This window comes from Saccostrea cucullata, unplaced genomic scaffold (assembly GCF_032062105.1).
Source record: "Saccostrea cucullata isolate Sc308-1 unplaced genomic scaffold, CSIRO_AGI_Scuc_v1 ctg18468, whole genome shotgun sequence".
Lineage (NCBI taxonomy): Eukaryota > Metazoa > Mollusca > Bivalvia > Ostreida > Ostreidae > Saccostrea > Saccostrea cuccullata.
Genome location: NW_026939387.1, coordinates 1 through 9211, shown reverse-complemented (window position 1 = coordinate 9211; position 9211 = coordinate 1). Strand labels below are relative to the sequence as shown.

The window sequence follows — 9211 nt, the reverse complement described above, 5'->3', positions numbered from 1 at the left end:
CATAAATGTACGATTTTTAAATGTTATATACGCGGTACTTCTGTTTATTTGAGTCTTACATCTTTAAAATTATGAACATAGATATATTTTGCAATTATTAGTTAACTCAAACTTATTAAGTAAAAATAAATGCCTTTTTTCTATTTTGAACTATTCAAATTGTGAGGGTAGAAAACCCCTTAAAGTAAAGTTTCATCTTGATTTACTGACTTCAATTTCGTTAAATAATGTGTATTTTACAGGATTTTTTGTGCATTTTGAGGAGACAGGATAAGAATTGTTTAATTTGCATATAAGATGCTTCAGAGTTTTAGATTTACTGTCAATAAATATAGCATTGTATGAATATCTAATAAAATAAGAAATGCCAGTGAGCATTTTTAGTTTTTTAGATTAAAAAAAAAAAGATAAAAATAACTGAAAGTTAGTGAAAGTATGTTGTGATGTAGAAAAAACATTCCCAACAATGAAAGCAGAATATCATTAAGTTTTTGGTTAATAATTACAAATAATGCAATTTTCAAATCATAAATAATTAAAAGTTTACTTCAAATATTATCTATTTACATATGATAATTATGCTAACTGATATGAACAATGAAAGTACTTTGCATTTGTTCATATTTTATGATTCATATTTTAAATTATCCCACCAAAACGCAGTCAGTAAATATGTGTAAAAAGTATTGAGAAGTTCAGTAAATACGTGTATTTCCTAATGAAATTAGTAAATACGTGTATTCTCTAAGCAAAATAGGAATTTCATGTATTTATCTGATTCTGAAACTTTTTTTTGTTTTTAATTATTTTCAAAACTTGCAAATCTGCACTGTTCAAACTCGCTTTAGAAATCTAGGAAAGTACAATTTATCAAATGGGCACGAAAATTGAAAAATGATATTTTTGACAAATTAGACAAATATTGATGTTTCAATGCTTTTCCTTAGTTGTATATAAAAAATCAAAACATTTTCTTATATAAATAAAATTAAAACTTTTGTAGGAGTAGATGAATTACCTCTACAAAATTAGTAGTGATGAAGGTACAAACTAGACTAAACAAATATATTTTTGAATATATTTAATATATCCTGTATGAACAAAGAAATATCATCAACCTTAAAAAAGAGAAGCAGTAATGTGTGAAAATTAGTGACATCAATCAATCTAACGTGTAATAGACTTATTTGGACTCGACACTCCAAACACGCTTATAGCAGATATATATGAATTTATATTTTTGCTATTAAGTAGCCTCATCAGGGGTCACAGACACATGATTCGATGTTCATTTTAGATAATACCTGATTATCTCGTCAGCTTCCTTCTTGTGTTTCCTATAAGCTACATATATGATTTGTTGAGAATTAAATGAAGTTTTGCACTCTGAATTTCTATGAATGGTATTCTAATATTTCAGAATTCTTTTTTTTCCTTCCTTTAAATGCAAGGGTTAAATTTAGAAACCAGTACTTTAGGGTTACGTTACGGCTGTTCTGTTAGTTTTTTGAGGATGAGTTTTTATCGGTTTTCGTTGATCGTTTCTTTGATAGTAGGTTCTGAAAAACAGTAAATACGCCTTGATAAGTGCTTCCTGAAGTGTAGAGGCTACTTAACTTTCAAAACACTCTATAACTACATGTACTTAACTACTTGCATAATTCAAATTTATCAGCAAAAACATATTTACTATAAGTGTGGTTTAGAGTGTCGAGTCCTAATATATTTCTCACAAGTTTGGTTGATTGATGTCGCTTATTTTCATGCAGGGTTAGAAATAATGCCGCCTCAAAGAACTTCAAAATGTTGACTTTTACAAATAACATTGTGATTCGTTGTTATCAGGCTATATGGCAATACAATGTCAAAATTTTTATTTACATCAATACTCTAATATTTGGTGTACTTGTGTTTAAAATTTCAATTTTTTGGCATAGTAAATAACATATTTATGACAATATATACGAAAGCGCTTTGACATTAGACATTGTCAAAAATGAAGACGTCAAGCTGTAATGTGAAACACCAAATTATCAATCAATAATAGGCTGAGCGGGATATTACTCCTGCATATAGAGAAAAAATGTTAACGATGAAAAACACAATCATAAAAGAGGTTTCATGCTACTGTGGTTATCCGATAGGTACATAAATAAACACAAACTGAAAAGACAAAATCGAAACGTCATAGTCCTACGTAAAGATTGCTGTTAAAAAACTCAATCAGGTAGGTTTATGGTCAGGAATGGGAAAATGTCTTTGAAAGAATTAACTCTCCAATCTTTTTGTGACAGAAATACTTGAGATGTATAACTTGGTAACTAAGACAAAATGAAATACATTGCCGAATTTGTGCTTAAAATGAATATTTATAAATGCATAGTTTTCAGCATATGTTTAGTAAAAGAGGTTTTGACAGCTGATTTGATGGTTATCCGATGAGAGGAAAATAATAAAGATATGTCACATTTTTAAAAAAAAACTGAAAAGACAAAATTTTTTTTTAACTTTTTAGTCCTAATTGAAACAAAAGATATTGTTAAAAAAATTTCAGAACAAATTCGTAAACACTACAGATAAACACGCAGGACGTACGTCATTTTCGACGACATAAATACATATTTTATAGAATCGTTTACATGAGAGGAAACTATTATTTATAAAGATATTTTATTGTTTTTTTTAGGCATCATTAAAAAATGTTGATCATGATTTTTGCCAAGTTTTAACTTTATAGTCCTAGTAAAACAAAAGATATTAAAAATGATCGCGTTTTTTCTGGGACAACCCTCTTATAAACAGACGAACAGATAAACAGGCATGACAAAAACAATATACGCCCTCGATCCATCAATTCTGGAGCATAAATACATAATTTAATCAAAACATCTAGTTCAACATAATCTTTTTTCAACATTTATGCAATTAATTTATCAAGGACATCGTTAAATACGAAAGGATATGCATATATTATATACACTCGTTCTACTTTCACTTTGCATTGGGTGTCATGAAAAGTCGTGGATCCAGTTCAAGAACATCACGTACTAAATGTACAGCACTAGCGATCATAGTACTCAAAGTATGAATAGTTTATTATAGTGTTAAATTTATATGCCAAGATTTGTATTTTAAATACAAATAAAATATGAAAACTTTAAATGATCAAACTTTAAAATAACCAGAAGCAGGAAAGATTACACATTTCCTATCTCTGAACTGATCTCTCAGTAAAGAAGGCCTGACTGATATACGTCTGATAATCTTTTTTATAGCTAAAATAAGCTGACACCAAACATCTACAAGCCAGTGCATAACAAGAGACAGGCTTATCACTGTCACCCATTGAAAACAAAGAGAGGTATGTTTTGTTGTAGAATAAAGTTTCTTTTTTCTTTTTAGGATAAATTATTCACGGAAATGTGGCTAGGACGTGACTAACACGTGGAGACATGGTAAACAGAAAAAGTTATGTTGTGTTTCAGTTTTCACCACCCTATAATATCATTCTCTAGAAATGTACTTCAATTGATCTTGAATCCATTCCAATTTGAATTATAAGTATTATCTATGATACAATTTTCTGCTATCATGAATTAAAATTTCTCTTTTGACAAAAGATTTTTTATGAGAACCGAAATTATATTTTTTGGCGTCAGATTAGAAAATGAGGCACCAATGTCTCTTAAACTGACAAATCAGATGAATGAAAATTACATCATGGGTTACTAAGAAACCTACAGGGATTCTACGCTTGATAATTTTTTTTATTGTACTATCTGTGAATACAATTGTCAGGTGGATTCTCTGGCCAAAACACGTGACCACGAGTATAGTTATGTAAAATGTTTTGTCCATTTAAATGCATACAAAAATCTGATCATTTTCCTTACCCTTGAAGTTGCTGGTTTTTTGAACTTGACGCTAACTACATATATAAATTTTATTAAACATATTTTGTCTAGTTAACAACAAATTAAAATGCCCGTGACATTTTTTATAGTTTCTAATCTCTACAATTTGTTCATAAAACATTTTTTTTTATTTTGCACTCCATTGATATGATTGAACTGAACCACGTGTTCGAAGTGAAATGTAAACGTGCATTTGGCGTAACAGTATTCAATCAACAAATGGTGAGCATAAGTTACTAGTGGTTATATCCTCTGTGCGCATTAATAACAATAGCAATAAAAGGCAAAAAAGGTAGATGATAATACACATTTTTACCATCGTATCCGTCGCTAGTGAGCTCTAATTTTTGCCGTAAACTATGAAAAAATATATTTTTATTTATTCCCCTCCCTATAGCCACCTTTTCATAAAAATCATTCTTTATTTTTCTTCTTTATCTTTCTATTATGTCATGTTCCTCATAAAAGTGTATTTGTTTTGAAAACAGGGAAAGAGGGTTCTAAAGAAAAAATATTTATATAAATATTCATAATCTTGTTCAAATACATGCCTAATTTGGGTTCCTGTTTTTATTTGTCAGAAATGTATATACAACCAATATGATGAATAAAAATGAAGATTAAAAAAAAATAAAACAATTCCTACAATTAAAGTGTAAGTCAGAAATTTTTATAACTTGTGGATGAAAATCAACAAAACTATTTTGAAAAAAAAATATGCATTGATTTTACTCATAGGTTATAAGAGGTAAATATTCAATGATTGCAGGCGTTTCTTTCTTTCAACGACTGTGAAGTCTTCGAACATCAGGTCTTCCAACAATCGGCAGAAATTCTGATGAGAACTAATTGTGTTTCTTTTATTTTACGATCCTGGCGCCCGTTGACGCAGTGGTTATAACGTCTACTCTATAGATTCTGATAAAGTAGCTGATTCTTACGTCGCGGGTTTGAAGTCTATAAAAAATCAAGGAAACAGCAGTTCTCAGATCATACAAAACACAACACATGTACAAAAATCCAAAGTGTAAGCAAAGAACACAGCCAAAAGAGCTTAAGGAATCTGATGAAAACCTATAATGTTACGAAATAAATTATTCTGTTTGTTTGCCCAACTATTTTTAAGGAGGGACTGTCAGATGGTACATGTACTGTTAAGAAAAATGCAAAGTGAAAGGAAACAACACAGAGAGGAACTTTAAGAATTTCATAAAACCTACGGTGTTACCTAATGAATGAATTGTTTGTTTGCTAATTTTTACGGGGGGGGGGGGGTGGGGGGGGGTGGGGGGGGCTGTCAGATGACATTGTTTACAAAAAACTCTTATGAAATGATTTCATCGATTTTCTTGGGATTTATTCTCCCTTCACAATAATGTATTCATTCATAATTAATAATATTGAACAAAAAAATATTTTATTTCTGCATAGCATAAATAACTGCTCTAATAAACAATTCCAAGGATAAAAATATTCGTGGAATCTGCAAAGTTTAATTGTTAACATCAGCATATAAAGATGGTTTATTAGGATGTAGAATTATGCAAAATAAAAAAAGAATTTAATGCTTTGGTTCTTTGGCAGCACTGGTATACTTACTAGTATTAAATAACCAAACTCATACTTTACTGAATCAACAGACATTTTTGAATGCAGGGACATTCGAAATTCATCACAGGTGTTTAATAGAATTATTCTAAATAATGTATTTATTCGAATGAAGCAATTTAAAAAAATTTTTATTTCTGCATAGCATAAATAACTGGGAACTATAATTATTTAAGATAAAAATTTTGTGGAATCTGCAAAGTAACCGTATTTGAATTTGAAAAATAAAAAAAGATTTAATGCTTTGGTTCTTTGGCAGAAATGCACTGGTAGCTTTTATATGAATCCATATGCTGAAACAGGGACATTCGTTCAGTAATTTTTTAATAAAATGCAAATGAAGCAATTATTTTTAAATATTGTGACTATTTGAACACCAAAAGTTATTTCCCTTTTTGATCTATGCTGGGGTTAAAATTACCCATCTCAGTTAGGAGGATATAACGTTTATAAATCTGATATTGTGGGGGTTTTCATAGCTTAAACTAGATACCGCGTAACATCTACAGTCCAGTGTTTAACTTGCGCCACGCCTTACCCTGTTAATACAAAGAGAGGCAAGTTCAGTGATAGAATTCACTTATCTAAAACGCATTTTCTTCAATTCAGCAAGAATGATTGTTGTTTACTTTAATTTTTTTTCATTATGAATAATTATGTGTCATTTAATTTACTAAAGAAAATATTTCTTTTTTTACAGTTTTATTATGAAAAATGGCATTTTATAAAACGGAAATTTTGGTACCCACATCTCAACCTTCCAAATGGAATTCGTCTCATATTGATGAAGAAACAGCATTGGGCTACAATAGTACATTTGGGTACTCATCTTCGTTTTCAGTTGACGAAACTCTAGATAGAAGCTGGAATGAAACAAAAAATGGCTCTGATGATTATTTAAACTTGATTGATTTTTATAAGAATTATGCAGTATCATTCCGTTTATTCGATTCCAAGCTATTGGTCTGACATCGGAAGGATTCCATAAATCCATCATGATTCTGATATTGATTATCGGATCATTGGGTTTCGTAGGAAATGTTGGGACCATCTTCACAGTTTTATGTTGTAAAAAGTTTCATACTCCAACGTTTGTCGCCATCAGTTGCCTTGCTTTGTCTGATACTCTAAATATCATCCTTACTTTTGTGGAGAGATTTTCGACTTTGTTTTATTATGTTATCATTCAATATTCTGTTTACCAAAATAATGTTTTGTATACTGCTATTTATTTTTTATATTTAACAATTATAACATGTTCAAGTACACATATGATATTCCTCTGTATGATCAGATATTTAATAACAGTTCATCCCTTACAGAGCAAGATACAACTTACTGCGGTAATTGTTATGGCATGCTCTGTGATGATCTGGGTTTATTCTTCCCTGTTTTTAGCTTTCTTATATATGATAATATCAACTAGTATTAAAAATTCACTCCATGCTTATAAAATCATGACTCTTGTATCTATTATTTTTCGTGTTCTTTGGGTTTTGTTTTCTATCTGTGCAATAATTATTATACATATCAAGAAGATGAAAGCTCTGAAAAATACTTCTGTAACAAACGACATCCATAGAAGAATGAATGTTATTATTTTCATTATATTATCAGTTTTTATTTTCTATCAAATATCATTCATCCTTGCTTACATTGTTGTATTATATGACAATTTCAATTCTCCGGTGAGTTCTACTACCCTAATTTTTCATGCATATATATATATACCATGTTGCAACACTCTTTGGACTTGTAAATTTCTCTTGTAATCCGTATATACTCTTTTTTGCATCACAGATCTTTTCATAATCAAAGGTTATCAAAACTTTTAAAATGTATACAGTTGAATGAGAAATTTGAATTGGTTTAATTGACACTTTAAAATTGAAATTCTATCATCTATCGATCTGTTTTGCAATTTAGCAGTAATTCAAAAGCATAAATTTACACGCTCGATGTAGAAACTTTCATTTTGGCATACATTTTTAAAGTAATTCTAGAAAGATTAATATTGAACTTCCCCATTCTAAACAATAAATTAAATGAATCAATGATTTTTTAATGCCAAGAGGGCACAATAAGTTATGCCTTTGATATATATGTATATTTTTTTTACATTTGACTTTACTGTAAAAAAAAAACCCAAAATTTTTTGAAAATAAAATTGTCGACATATTTTGTAAATCAATTTGCTTTTATATTAATATATTAATAATAAAATTACCATAACATACAAGAGTAAATCAAGTCTAGCTACTTGTTGAAGAAATAAGGTAAATAAAAAAATTCTATTAATGAAATTAATGAAAAATAATGCATTTTATACCATTATAACTGTATCCTTGTTAAATGTATATCAGATATTCGACTGAATAAAAATATATCACTCCAATGAGAGAATTACTATTTTGATTTTTTTATTTGTATACATGTTTATGAATGTCTTAGCATCAAACATAGATCAGTTTAAAACTCTAGAATTAATATGGTACGATAGAAAACAAATCGTATTTCTTGAATTGATATACATTGTACTTTTGAATAAATGATACACTGCACTTAAAGATGGCGTTTGTATTTTACTGAGGGCCGAGTAAAGGTAAAAATTTGAAGACTTTCATCGTTGCATGTTTATGGTGACGTCAATATATGAGCCAGGCTTGAATTTACTCCACCCCCTCCCCCCCCCCCCTCTCCAGGCGTTCATCATTTGAACAAACTAGAATCTACACTGCCTGAGGATGATTCCTTATAAATATCACAAATCATAGCTTTGAAGTACTTGAAAAGAAGATTTTAAAAGGTTTCCCTATATATCCCTATGTAAAACTTGGGTCGGCCATTTTGGCCCCACCCTAGCCCCAGGGGTCATGATTGAACAAATTTGAATTTACACTACCTGAAGATGATTCCACATGAGTTTCATCTTTCCTGGCCCAGTGGTTCTTGAGAAGATTTTTAAAGATTCTTCCTATATATTCCTTTGTAAAACTTGGGTCGGCCATTTTGGCCCCACCCTAACCCCGGGGTCATGATTTGAACAAACTTGAATCTGCACTACCTGAGGATGATTCCACATGAGTTTTATCTTTCCTGGCCCAGTGGTTCTGGAGAAGAAGATTTTTATTGATTCTTCCTATATATTCCTTTGTAAAACTTGGATCGGCCATTTTGGCCCTACCCTTGCCCCTGGGGTCATGATTTGAACAAACTTGAATCCACACTACCTGAGGATGATTCCACATGAGTTTAATCTTTCCTGTCCTAGTGGTTCTTGAGAAGAAGATTTTTAAAGATTTTTCCTATATACATGTATTCCTTTGTAAAACTTGGGTCGGCCATTTTGGGCCCACCTTTGCCCCGAGGGTCATGATTTGAACAAACTAAAATCTGCTCTCCCTGAGGATGATTCCACATGAGTTTCATTTTTCCTGGCCCAGTGGTTCTGGAGAAGAAGATTTTTAAAGATTTTTCCTATATATTCCTATGTAAAACTTGGGTCGGCCATTTTGGTCCCACCCTTGCCCCGAGGGTCATGATTTGAACAAACTTGAATCCACACTACCTGAGGATGATTCCACATGAGTTTCATCTTTCCTGGCCCACGCAGTACAGTTAAGGTGCGCAATGGAAATATCGGCTAAATTTTGTATTTAAATGTATTCGTAATCGGATGGCATATTTTA

The 9211-nt window shown here is 30.6% G+C and overlaps 1 pseudogene; it reads left to right on the top strand.

The window, feature by feature from the left end:
• Positions 1 to 6226: 6226 nt before the first annotated feature.
• Positions 6227 to 7334, top strand: LOC134252988 (uncharacterized; annotated as a pseudogene).
• The last annotated feature ends 1877 nt before the right edge of the window (positions 7335 to 9211 follow it).